The 14,300-nt window shown below is 41.4% G+C and overlaps 1 long non-coding RNA gene across 1 annotated transcript; it reads right to left on the reverse strand.

Annotated features, from left to right (window-relative positions):
* Positions 1 to 1,337: 1,337 nt before the first annotated feature.
* On the reverse strand, positions 1,338 to 7,903 carry LOC110509356. Its single transcript, XR_002471422.2, has 3 exons — positions 7,732 to 7,903; positions 2,547 to 2,731; positions 1,338 to 2,355 (listed from the first exon to the last, which is right to left on the reverse strand). It is a non-coding gene; the product is annotated as an uncharacterized LOC110509356 (long non-coding RNA).
* Positions 7,904 to 14,300: the final 6,397 nt, after the last annotated feature.

Genomic DNA, 14,300 nt, shown 5'->3' on the forward strand with positions numbered 1-14,300 from the left:
CCAGTTGTGTCAAAAATCACTTTACTCAAGGCTCAATTACTCAAGACTTTGATCAACACGTTGTATACTAGTGGCACCTGCTGGTCAGAAGAATTTAGAACAAATTATTAGAGACGACACCGCACACGCTGTATCCTTTTTGTCTTCTACAAAAGCAATACCAAACCAATCAGGTGGTTGTTCGACAGAACAAAGCTTTGGACGCCATTTGATTACCTACTTCTGATAAAGTGATACAAGTATCGGCATACTGCTTCAAAGTAAACAACTTAGCAATCTCGGCTCAAACCTCGAAGCTCCAGTATAAAGCGTAACATCACTAGTTACAATATTGTAACCAATTAATGTGAACGTCTTGTGTAAAGAATGTGTTTGGAGTCATTATTTCATGTTCTGGAACCAACTTAATATAACAATTAACAGAACGTTGATTGAATTGCTGGTAACCCAATTGAAGAAACGTGGATTTGTAATTCCAAAGTGAAAAATCTACTTGGTAAAAAATGAAAACGGGGTTGTATGTCTGTTAGTTTGTATTTATGTCATTTATTTTGGTTTAACTGAAGGGAATAGTAATTTGGCTGTTAAAAGAAATAGGGTGCAACTTGATTTATAGGTTTGTCAAATATCAAATATAAAAAGTTGGCATTGAATCATATGTTTAGTTTCAACAAATGTATTTTTGAAATGTATTGAAGCAATTTCTTTGGTTGATCCAAAGAGTATTGTCACGCCCTGGTCAAAGTATTTTGTGTTTATTTTCATTTATTCGGTCAGGCCAGGGTGTGGCATGGGTTTTTGTATGTGGTGTGTTGGGTTTGTAGCTTAGTGGGGTGTTCTAGTGAAGTCTATGGCTTCTTCAAATGGGGACTTTTAGCTCCAGTGGGTGAAAATCCATTCTGTAAGATCATTTAGTAACTGCCATGTTTTTTGTTGGAGTAAGCATATGTCGATTCGGTCTTACAGTTTTTGACAATTGCTTACACATGATTTCTGAAACTATGGCTCCTTTTCTCTACACTCTTCCCCCCCAAACCCCAAAACTAACACACTTCACGCAAAACGTCACACATCTCTTGCAAAACCAAACACTTCATTCAAAACTATTTTAACTCTTCTCAAAACTGTTTTTGAATCAAAACTACACACAAACCATCAAATGATTAGCTCTAATACATGCCAACTACACACAGATGTGACAAATGTAAAAAACTACAATCGTGTCTTTTTCATGTTCAGTGTACAGCAGAGTCCACGGCAGTTTGTTATAGCACTCACACGTACATGTAGGTGCACAAGTATATACATAATGTATGCATATTCAGTATATATTTACACTATAAATAGAAATCTAAGGTGGAAAAAATGTAATGTATTTATTTCTCAAAACATTGTATTTTCATCCAGATTTCAGGATGAACAGTAACAGACAAAACAAATACAGTAGGAGACAACCAAATAGGCTTGTTGATATAAAAAAAAAGCCGTTAGGGTGCATCCTGTCTCCTATTTTTGTCTGGCCACAGCACATCATAAACATCACAAGCGATGTTCTCTCTGGCTAAACAGCGGGGGAAGCAGTGTCTGGAGTGGCGTATCCAGCCCTGGCATGCCCCCTCGTCTATGTCACCACAGGCCTCCTCCTTATCCTCTTCCTCCTCCTTGTCCTCATCCTCCTCCCCCTCTTACTCTCGCTCCTCTAACTCGCTCTCCAAAATTGGCCTCCATTGTTGTCCAAACCAAGAAAGACAACCTGAAGCATATTTATAGTGCTCAACCTCTGATTTCTTAGTGAAGATATTAGCTATAAGTGTTTTCACACGTCAGCACTGGGTGTAGGTAATGGGTAAATGAGTGTGGCATTTGGAATGACAGTACTTTCCAAATGAAGCACAAGACCTGTTAGTTTTGAACAAAGTGTCTAATATAGAGAACTAGTGTTTTGCAAAAAGTGTGTTTTACAATTGCAAACTGAGTGTAAAGCAGATATTGTGCTTGCAGTTTTGCAGACTTGGTTTGAAGATTAGGTACATGAGTGAATTGTTTCTCTGAGTGTGCCTCAAATACCACTTTTAGTGTGTGATTGTAAAAAACTGTAAGTAGCTAAATTTGAAATGTTGTTGTTTACATTTTTACTTAGGCACTTTACACCACTGCTGTCTGGTGTGTGATCGTCCAGGATTGAAGATCAATTTCCGGGTGGGCCTGGTATTGTTGAAGTGCATGTTGGGCTCCCAGGACAAGCGGAAGACGTGTCAGGGCCAGTATAAGACCATGGAGCTCCTCAAGACCATAGATACATGCTACATGCAGGAGGGGCTTCTAGTGCAGGAGGTACGACCACCCACAGCCATACTTATAGAACAGAAACATCAATTACTGGAGAATGCTCAGTGTCATGTTTTTTTGCCACTTTCAGAATAGCTGAGAATGATTAGACTGTCATGGCCACATTGCATGCTAAGGTCAAGGGTCTAAACGGGAAAAAAATATTAATAAAACACTGATATTACAGTCATGATTTCTGCTGAGACCACTGTGCTTACCGACTACTCCTTATGCTCTGTCCCAGACTCTAGAGCTGTCGGTGTCAGAGCGGAACATTGAGAAGAAGCAGCTGGCATCGGTGCGGTGCTGGAAGGAGACCCGAGGTGAGTTGCACTGCAAGTTCCTTCCTATAATGCACGGCGCCAAGGCCATCATGGCAGCCGAGCCGCCCAGTTGCCAAGACCTGAAACAGAACCCAACCATCATAGTCAAGTCGCCCCTGGCAACCAAGAGCAATGGGGAGGCCAAGGAAAGGAAAAAGACCAAAGAGGAGAAGAATGGGAAGAAGAACAGCTCTTCGACTCCAGTGGAAGCCTACCTTGAACCCAACGAGCCCTCTCCCCTCCTCAAAGACACAGCCCTGTATGCCTATTCCATTAAAAAATCTGCCATTTCCACCTACAATAGTCATTTACAACATTAACAATCTCTACACTGTATTTCAGATCAATTTGATGTTATTTTAATGGACAAAAAAAATTGCTTTTCTTTCAAAAACAAGGACATTTCTAAGTGATCCCAAACTTTTGAATGGTAGTGTATGTCAAAAACAGCACGGTAGAAAGGACTATCAGCACATACTGAGCAGTTCATGTTATAAACAGAAGCGCACTACATGGCATACCAATCCAATCTCATCTCCCGGCATGTCCAGCCCACCCATTATCTCAGCCAATCATGACTAGCGGGAAGGTTCCTCCCTTTTTTTCCTCTCTTTTTCTAAACCCACCAGGCTCGTAATTGAACAAATGTATTTGTATTTATGGATGAAATACAAGTTTGTTATTAAGGCAGGCTTCCCCCCATAAATGACCAAAAAATTAAGAAAAATAATACATCATATCTTTTGTCTCTCTGTTTCATACATTTCCTTCAATTCACAAGTAGCTGAATGTATCTCACTGATGGAAGCATCCAAGCGAATGAAATAGAACCCTGCTGTCTCAATATGTCTAGGCTATCTATGTTTTCTGGTCAAAAATAGTATCTTTGTATTTATTTTTAAATAATAGCCAATCAGCATTGGGCTAAACTGGGTGAGCTCAGCTGTGAATGGTCCTGGCGCACCAAAAAACGTGTCAGGAGTGAGTTCAACATGTCAATACATCTCAAAAATACAAGTAGTGATGAAGTCAATCTCTCCTCCCATTGACCCATTAGAGATTGACATGCATATTCTCAATGTTATCTCTCTGTGTACATGCAAGGGATAGCCGCGCTGCTCTCTTTGTGGCACCTGACCACACGACTGAACAGTAGTCCAGGTGCAACAAAACTAGGGCCAGTAGGACCTGCCTTGTTGATAGTGCTGTTAAGAATGCAGTTCAGCGCTTTATTATAGACAGACTTCTCCCCATCCTAGCTAATGTTGTATCAATATGTTTTGACCATGACAGTTTACAATCCAGGGATACTCCAAGCAGTTTAGTCTCTTCAACTTGCTCAATTTCACATTAATCATTACAATATTTAGTTGAGATTTAGGGTTTGGTGAATGATTTGTCCCAAATACAAATAGTTTTTAAAAATATTTACAACTATCTTATTCCTTGCCACTCATTCTGAAACTAACTGCATCTCTTTGTTAACAAGTTAAGTTAACAAGTAGCCTCTCAAAGCTGTGTCAGGCGTGTCCCCAGTGTGTTTACTAGTTTTATACAGAGCATTTTATGAGTTGAGCTCTTCGTAACCTGACTTGTTGTTGGTATCCAGGTGCTAAAGTGTCCGGGGTGAAAAAGTTGATTGAAAAAAGTCGGGCAAGGAAAAAACTAGGATGTTGGTAAATGTTATTAAATGCAGAGTTTTGATTAAATGGTTATTAAAAGTAAAAAACAACGAGTTTGGCAGGTAGCCAAGTTGCAACAAACAGCACAGCAGCAATGTGGAAGTGCATTTGCAGAGTAAGCCTGTTGCATCAGCAGGGAACTCTTTCCTTCTCTCTCGCTTAGGCTAGTGAGCAGGCATTTTAGCCAGGTAGCCTAGGCCAACAAAAAATATAGGGTGTATGACGGAGTCATAGACCATTTAGGCAACATGAAAGAGGAAGGTGGCATTGTCGTATTCAACATGTTTTTTCTAATTGCACACACACGGGGTGGCAGGGGGTTGGCTGGTCCAACTCAAGGTGTCATAAAAGAAAAACTGATCCCCATCCCCAACGTAAAAAATATTTTCACGTAACCCTCCCCTTTAACACCCTCCCCTTCATTGAAATAACTCAATAATGTTGATCACCACAAATAACAATAACTTTAGCTACCCTGTGTATACTAACCTCTCTGCGCACGGAACCGCGCATAAACCGCTACATAAATAGTCATATTAAACATTCATGAAAATACAAGTGTCTCACATGTATCGAAAGCCTAGAATCTTGCTAATCCAACTGCATTGTGAGATTTAAAAAAGGATTTACTGTGAAAAAATACGATGCGATTATCTGAGCATAGAGCCCCATAAAAAGCAACAATTTTAACCAGCACAGGCGTAACATAATCACAAACTGCATTAAAATAAATTGTTTACCTTTGACAATCTTCGTCTATTTGCTCATTGGTCATCGTCCAATGTTCATTGTTACACAATGAATGATCTTTTGTTTGATAAAATCAGTTTTTATAGCCTAACACGAAACATTTTGTCAACCACTTGTGTCGTGAATTCCGTCTCATTCCATTTTCGACGACACATTCCAGGTAAATAACCCACACAGAACGTGACTTTTCCAGTCATGTTTGGTTTCACTGCAATCAACTGGTTTGTTTGTAACACAATCAAACCTGATGGGCCATTTCGCGGGACGTATTGACTGAAAGAAACCGATTTGAAGACAACAAGTCATGACATCATTGTGCACCAATGATTTTCGTTGACCGACTGTCTTTTAACCCAATGACCACTGATCGTCTTGAAATCTAGCTGGGTAGATAGCCAATGAGCTGAGGTAAACGGCAATAGGTCAAGTTTATGTGTTGCAAGACCAACCCATGTAGTAATCTCCAGCGTAAAGAGAGTCATTCGCTATTGAAGTTTCATACCGGAAGGAGAAACACATATTACGCACGGCATTGTTTGGTAAACGCGCAGATTCAGCTGTTTATATATCAATCAGTATGGCGACTAAGTCAGGGAAAGCTAAATCTAAGTTTAGATATACAGATGTACACACAATTTTAGAATACATTGATTGGGAAAGTGAGACAGAGATTGTTGTAGGACGATTCATTTAGCGATTGTGGAAGAATATTTTTTGAACGGGAGAGGACATCGTTTTGGACTGGTAAGTTCTTATCATGCTAATGCCCTTGTTTGAAATTAATAATAGAAAATATTATTTGTGATTTTTTAAATTTAGTTTAGAAGCAATATATAAACATGTAATGTCATGAAATGTGAGATGCGTGTGTCTGCTGCCCCACCCCAATATATATATGATATGTATAAGTACTCATATATATATATAATATCTGTTTATTATACCTGTTGATACAGGGCTCATATGTGAAACTATTCTAACTGAACATTTTCTTTCACAGTGACACTGACTCCGAATGGGAGTCTTATCCGGTGTCCTGTGTGAATTCAAGTATGCTCTCTCTAATTCTCTCTTTCGGAGGACCTGAGCCCTAGGACCATGCGTCAGGACTACCTGGCATGGTGACTCCTTGCTGTCCCCAGTCCACCTGGCCTTGCTGCTGTTCCAGTTTCAACTGTTCTGCCTGCGGCTATGGAACCCTAAACTGATTTGATAGAGGACTAAGGGTCTTCCAAATATTGAAAGTGTGTAAATAGTTACCCATGTTATTTTGTAAATGTATATATATATTTTTTTTCATATATTATTGAATCAATAATTATTTTTTCCCCCATTTTTTTTTTCTCCATTTTTTTTCTCCATTTTTTTTTGGGGGGGGGGTGTTATAATACCATTTTGGTATTTTGTATATAGTTATTTGTTTCAAAATGTATGCCTTCACCAATTTGGCCACTTGGGTACATTTGGGCCACTTGTGTGGGACACCTGGGTGACTTCATGATACATGTCATGTAGCACACTCATTTTGGAAGTTATCATCCTATCTGAATGTTGGTTTTGTCTTGTTCATTTTAAAGATGATACAACAATAAAAATGTAAAACGTATGGTTTTTTTCATTGTATTATCTAAACCAGATCTATTGTTTTATATTCTCCTACATTCAATTCACATTTACACAAACTTCAGAGTGTTTTCTTTCAAATGAAACCAAGGATATGCATATCCTTGGTCCTGGGCCTGAGCTACAGGCGGTTAGATTTGGGTATGTCTTCAGGCGGAAATTGAAAAAAGTATGGGGGTAGCTGTAAGAGGTTTTAATCTGTATATTCTTTTTTAGATGTTTGTGGCTGCTGGTGAACCATGATGTGCTGGCATAATCAAAGTGACACTGGACTAGTGTACTTGCCACAGTCTTTAGGATGTCTATAGCTAGGTTTCCATCCAACTGGTGACAGATTTTCATCTGACTATTCTAAAGTCTGCATATAAACAATATGAGCATTTCAGGGTTCCCTTAAAGAACATTTGGCCCCTGACAAAGTGGCCTGGAAGATTTTAATTTAAGAAATGTATTGGACATCCATATGCTTTGAGATCCGACTTGGCACAGCCAGTGCCCTCAATAAATGAGGGATATTGGCCAAATGAGCCACATTTACGTGTCCTTAAAAACAGCCTAGATCAAATGACCAAAACACCATTCCTTGTGTTTCGATGTGTAGCATATGCAAAACTTTATTGCCTATTTTTTTAATAGTTTTTTAGGCTACTTTCCTGAAAAAAATAATTGTTCACCTCATGGTTCAGCTGTCTAAGATTTGAGCACTAAACGCATCTGGGCATTGCATGCATAGGCTTAGGTGTCCACCGTATGATTTATGTACATTTTTATATAGCCTATATAAAGGAGGAGAAGCTTAGGTCCATCCCCAGAGAGATAGAGAGAGATAGAGATATGCCGCGGCATTCTACAACACCCGCATGCATTTCTTAATGCCAGATGCCTACTGCGTCTGCTATACATATGTAAACATACAGAGGGAGGTTAATTCATACATTTTCTAACAGAATATTTTGGATAAAGAGAAGCATTATATTGTTAGATCATAGGAGTAATTCTCTTAGGCCTGAAACATTCTTTCTCACCTCAAGTTCAACAGTTGAAGCGCAGGTGTGCACTTGGCACGTCCGTAGTTAGAATGAGACCAAGGCGCAGCATGGATGCGTACATTCTCTTTGAATGAACACCGAACAAACCAACAAAATGAACAAACGAAATGTGACGCTATACAAAATAGTGCTGACAGGCAACTACACATAGTCAAGATCCCACACCAGAAAGTGGGAAAAAGGCCTGCCTACATATGATCCCCAATCAGAGACAACGATAAACAGCTGTCTCTGATTGGAAACCATATCAGGCCAACATAGAAATACACAACATAGAATGCCCACCCCAAATCACGCCCTGACCTAACCAAATAGAGAAATAAAACATCTCTCTAAGGTCAGGGCGTGACAGTACACCCCCCCCCCCCCCCCCCCCCCGGGACTCCCGGCCGCAAACCTGAACCTATAGGGGAGGGTCCGTTTGGGCATCTACCCTCAGTGGCGGCTCCAGTTCGGGGAGTAGTCCCCGCTCCCTACACTGATCCCTCCGCTTCTGTGGAACTGGACCATGGATCGTTGCTGGAGGAACCGGACTGTGGATCATCGCCGGAGGCTCAGAACTGGAAACCACCGCTGGAGGCTCTGGACTGCAGCTCATCGCTGAAGACTCTGGACTGCAGCTCGTCGCTGGAGGCCCCGGACTGGGGACCGTCACTAGAGACCCCAGACTGGGGACCGTCGCTGGAGGCCCCGGACTGGGGACCGTCGCTGGAGGCCCCGGACTGGGGACCGTCGCTGGACGTTCCGGACTGTGGACTGTCTTTGGACGTTTCGGACTGTGGACCGTCTTTGGAGGTTCTGGACAGTGAAACTTCGCTGGACGCTCTGGACTGGGAACTGTCGCCGGAAGCTCTGGACTGGGAACTGTCGCCCGAAGCTCTGGACTGTGGAGGCGCACTGGAGGCCTGATGCGTGGGACCGGTACAGGTGGCATCGGGTTGATGACACGCACCTCAGGGCGAGTGTGGGGAAGAGGCACAGGACGTCCTGGACTGTGGAGGCGCACTGGAGACCTGATGCGTGGGATCGGTACACAGCTGTCTCTGATTGGGAACCATATCAGGCCAAAATAGAAATACACAACATAGAATGTCCACCCCAAATCACACCCTGACCTAACCAAATAGAGAAATAAAACGGCTCACTAAGGTCAGGGCACTGCCTTCATATTATAGACTTGCAGTAACTAAAGCTTAATAATAGCCACACCACACCAAACCAAACCCCCAAAGTTTCTACACTTTATTAGGGTAATATCAAAATATAGTCAAGCCATTGTTTATAAGGAATTACAGTTAGAACTTAATTTGGCCAAAGAAAATGTCTCAACAGTACGAAATAAAACAATTGCAAACTGGTATGAACCTTGACAAAAGTTTAGAACAGGCTATTTTGCAGCAATAACCAACAAAGGCAAATGCCTACCATACCCAACAAATGACAGAAACAGGCTGATGTTATTTTTTACAACAGACCTACTTATTAATATCTTAAACTAAATATGGAACACACATTGTGCCAATAAAATGCTCAACAGAATTAAACAAAACAGCTTTCGCAAAAAAAAAAAAAACTGATTTCGATTAATAAATAGGCTTACAATAATAACAATGATATACAATAATAATAATAATGACGAACAAAATTGCATCCTACCTGAATAGGGAGTTGCACAGTAGCCTGCATTTGGGCATGTCAACGTGCTTCTCATCTTCTATTACAACATTAAAACATATTTTTTAAATCCACCTTCTAGGCTTTTCACTACAGGCATAGTAATTTTCCTCTAATGTTTGTTTTACTTCGAAGGAAAAGGCCTCCATCTTCACAATCAAAAGCGGTCTAGGCCAAGGCTCATCTCTCTCTCATTCTCCTCAGCAGCAGGCTCACATGTGCGCAAGGCATGAGAGAATGGTACTGAAGCGCAAATTTGGGGTGGAGGCTATGATAGCCTGTCCTGAGCAATTTGGCCCACTACAATTGTATTGTTTGGCTTTTCATTTTTGATTAGCCAAAAGCCACAATGCTGGACAAGGGAAACCCTGGCACATTTTCCCATTAGAGTTGTGTTTCCACCAAATTGACTTGTTGCAGATAAGTCTGGCAAAAAATACAGAGTGCACATAAAAATTAATTACGGACTAAAGTTAAGTGGGTAACCAACCACCGCATTTTCAACCCGCTGAAGTCGTGTCCTCTCCTTGTTCGGACGGCGCACGGTGCTCGGCGTCGCCGGTCTGCTAGCCATCGTCGATCTACTTTTCATTTTCCATTTGTTTTGTCTTTTTTTTCCACACACCTGGTTTCAATTACCTCATTTACTTGTTGAGTATTTAACCCTCTGTTCTCCCCATGTCTTTGTGTGGAATTGTTTATTGTTGTGCTTGTGCACGTTCCCCGTGCGCGCACGACGGGTTATTTTTGTGTCCATTTATCTTGTTGTTCTGGATGCCATTGGTTTTGCTTAATAAATCTCCGGTTATTATCCAGTTCTGCTCTCCTGCGCCTGACTTCTCTGCTGCCAATTACGTCCCCCGCTACAGCTTAGGTATAGCGACATCTGGTATTCACGTGTGCTCTAGCCAAAAGCTTGCAGATACAGTGAAGTGCTTACTTTCATGATAAGATTACCATGGACAAAAGTTCCAGATAAATTGTACTTATCAAATGGCAGCCAGGCATCAATCATCATGTCACTAGAAAAATACTCTCCATATTTATTGAAAGGAGCATCAACCTCATCTCTGTGCACTTTCAACACTCTGTGAAGTTCATCATCATTTCAGCTGTAGCCTAGGAAACTGGATGCTTTCCATTGATGTTGTGACATTTTTATCCAAAACTGGCTACTTTACTCCCATAAAAAGGTTGGATGGAAACTAACATACAGTATGTAATTGTTTTAAGATTGTCATGCCAAGGATAATTAAGCTCTTTGATTTAGAGTTTTACCCCTTGAGGTATAAAAATAAATAGATATTTGATGAAACATTGAATTTGGCCCATTGAAACGCATTCAATAACTACCAGCTGCATTAAGTACTGCAGTGCATCTCCTCCTCATGGACTGCACCAGATTTGCCAGTTCTTGCTGTGAGATGTTACCCCACTCTTCCACCATGGCACCTGCAAGTTCCCACACATTTCTGGAGGGAATGGCCCTAGCCTTCACCCTCCGATCCAACAGGTCCCACACGTGCTCAATGGGATTGAGATCCGGGCTCGTTGCTGGCCATGGCAGAACACTGACATTCCTGTCTTGCAGGAAATCATGCACAGAACAAGTAGTATGGCTGGTGGCATTGGTGTGCTGGAGGGTCATGTCAGGATGAGCCTGCAGGAAGGGTACCACATGAGGGAGGAGGATGTCTTCCCTGTAATGCACAGCATTTAGATTGCCTGCAATGACAACAAGCTGTGACACACCAATAATGTGACACACCGCCCCAGACCACAGGCCACAGAGTACAGGCCTCTGTGTAACGCTTATTTCTTCGACACTTACTGCGAATCCGACCATCACCCCTGGTGAGACAATACCGCTACTCGTCAGTGAAGAGCACTTTTTGCCAGTCCTGTCTGGTCCAGCGACAGTTGGTTTGTGCTCATAGGCAACGTTGTTGCCGGTGATGTCTGGTGAGGACCTGCCTTACAACAGGCCTACAAGCCCTCAGTCCAGCCTCTCTCAGCCTATTGCGGACAGTCTGAGCACTGATGAAGGGATTGTGCATTCCTGGTGTAACTCGGGCAGTTGATGTTTCCATCCTGTACCTTTCCCGTAGGTGTGATGTTCGGATGTACCGATCCTGTGCAGATGTTGTCACACATGGTCTGCCACTGCGAGGACAATTAGCTGTCCGTCCTGTCTCCCTGTAGCGCTGTCTTAGGCATCCCACAGTACGGACATTGCAATTTATTGCCCTGGCCACATCTGCAGTCCTCATGCCTCCTTGCAGCATGGCTAAGGCATGTTCACGCAGATGAGCAGGGACCCTGGGCATCTTTCTTTTGGTGTTTTTCAGAGTCAGTAGAAGTGTGACCTTAATTGCCTACCGTCTGTAAGCTGTTAGTGTCTTAACGATGGTTCCACAGTTGCATGTTCATTAATTGTTTATGGATCATTGAAAAAGCATGGGAAACAGTGTTAAATCGTTTACAATGAAGATCTGTGAAGCTTTTTGGATTTTTACAAATTAGGGGTCCTGAAAAAGTCCTGAAAAAGGGACGTTACTTTTTTTTATTAAATAAAAATATAAATCAAATGCAATAATTTCGAAGATTTTACTAAGTTACAGTTCATTTAAGGAAATCAGTCAATTGAAGTAAATTCATTAGGCCCTAATCTATGGATTTCACATGACTGGGCAGGGGTGCAGCTGTGGGTGGGCCTGGGAGGGCATAGGCCCACCCACTGCGGAGCCAGGCACAGCCAATCAGAACGAGTTTTTCCCCACAAAAGGGGAAGCTTGTGGAAGGCTACCTGAAACGTTTGACCCAAGTTAAACAATTTAAAGGCAATGCTACCAAATACTAATTGAGTGTATGTAATCTTCTGGCCCACTGGGAATGTGATGAAAGAAATAAATGCTGAAATAAATAATTATCTCTACTATTATTCTGACATTTCACAATCTTAAAATAAAGTGGTGCTCCTAACTGAGATAGAACAGTGAATTTTTACTAGGATTAAATGTCAGGAATTGTGAAAAACTGAGTTTAAATGTATTTGGCTGAGGTGTATGTAAACTTCCGACTTCAACTGTATATTTCATTCATTTTTTAAAACTGGTACCTAGGCTACATTCAGACTAGTCTTGTGAGGCTTGTGGGTGTCCAATAGCAAAACAACCAAAATGTTTTGTGTTTGGGATAGACTCACTTTTCAATCAAGGGGTAATATTACAGAAAGAAGTTGGGAGATTGGATGTAACAACTTCAGACAAGCTTTTTTCTATATAGGCTTCATAATAGTTTGTAGCCCAAACTGTTTGGACGCTACAGACGTTTCGTGACAATTCCGATTTTCGGGACGTCTCATGGTCGGTCTGATAAACACTGCTCTGGCCCTGCCACTTTTCTCTGCAGATGCGCAGATGCGAAAGGACGACATCAGCAGATGCAGTTAATTGAGACACAGCCCATTCAATAAAAAAGATATATCTCTAGTTTAAAATGATTGATTTTGATGGAGATGTTTTTATTATGCTTATTCGATTGCCGTGGGACTGCGGACATCAACTCTAGTGTTTTTTAATGTCAAGCCATTTTGAGGATACTGAAATTATATTATGGATTAACATGATTACAGGATACTTTTGAATTAGCCTAATCAGATTAAAACATTGTGACTGGGTGTGTTTATGCCACATATAATATATTATAGGTTTTAAAATGTAAAATTACACATATTTGGGCTATACTGAAGCGTTCGATTCTAGGTGCGCGAGGAATAGCCACTCGGATTGGAGAGGAGGCAGAGCGCTATGTTTTGTTGACTTCACCGGACAGATGTTGCTCTCCGGTTGTGTGATGAAACAAAGGTGTGGTTGAATTTATTCTGCCACTGCGTCTTCTTATTGTTTCGACTTTAGGCCTATATATCACGGTGTCAAGGCATATGAACTAACAGATTATAGAGCAAACAACGCGATTATATGGCTTTTTTTCTGACTTGGCTTTCCTTTCCCAGGGGTTTTATCCACGCACAGCTGCTGATGCCAAGTCAATGTGTCCATTTTGTCAGTTGATAGGCAGTTAATAACACTAGTGACGTCCTCAAGGAATTGTTTTTATTTATGGTATCAAGTGTGGTGTCTCATTTCGTTATGCTAAATCAATACCTGTCAATATAATTAAATGCATTTTATCCAGGGGAATCGTGCACGGTTAATTCAACATATTAAACTCATGTTTTTATTAATGCAACTTGATGTCTATGGAAATATTACATTTTCTCTGCACCTATAGGGATACACTTTTAACAACTACATGCAAATGCTTTGCAAGTTACAGGTACAGCATGCGTGTGGTGTAACACATAAGCATAACGAAACTGTGTTTCCTACTATTGTTAATACAAACTCCATTTAATAACCTGTTATCAGAGTTAGGTATCCAACAAATGTAGGTGACATTGCTGCATAAGGCACATAGATTGTGTGCATCCACACGCTATGAAAAACAAGTAGCTTCAATTAAATCAGGCAAGGACTTGCTTTTGCTTCAACCCAGACGTTTCATCTGTAGCCTGTTGGTAGCAACACAACACATACGATTTGGGAGAAAGAGAGAGAGAGAGAGAGGAATAGATAGACTACATTCATTTATCAGCACATTCTATTGAGAGTTGTATCTAACCCACAATAGTCTCGTGTGTGTTTTGTTCTGTTATCTTTTCGCACATTGGTTTCTGCAGAGTGAAGGAGTCTCGGGGGCCCAGGAAAAGCAGTGTAGGGGGTAGGCGGTACAGCTCGAGCTGTGCGGTGGCAGAGTCGGTGACAGAGGTACAGCAGTAGCCCAGCTGCGCGTGGAGGGTACAGCAGACA

The sequence above is a fragment of the Oncorhynchus mykiss genome, chromosome Y (assembly GCF_013265735.2).
Source record: "Oncorhynchus mykiss isolate Arlee chromosome Y, USDA_OmykA_1.1, whole genome shotgun sequence".
NCBI classification, from domain to species: domain Eukaryota; kingdom Metazoa; phylum Chordata; class Actinopteri; order Salmoniformes; family Salmonidae; genus Oncorhynchus; species Oncorhynchus mykiss.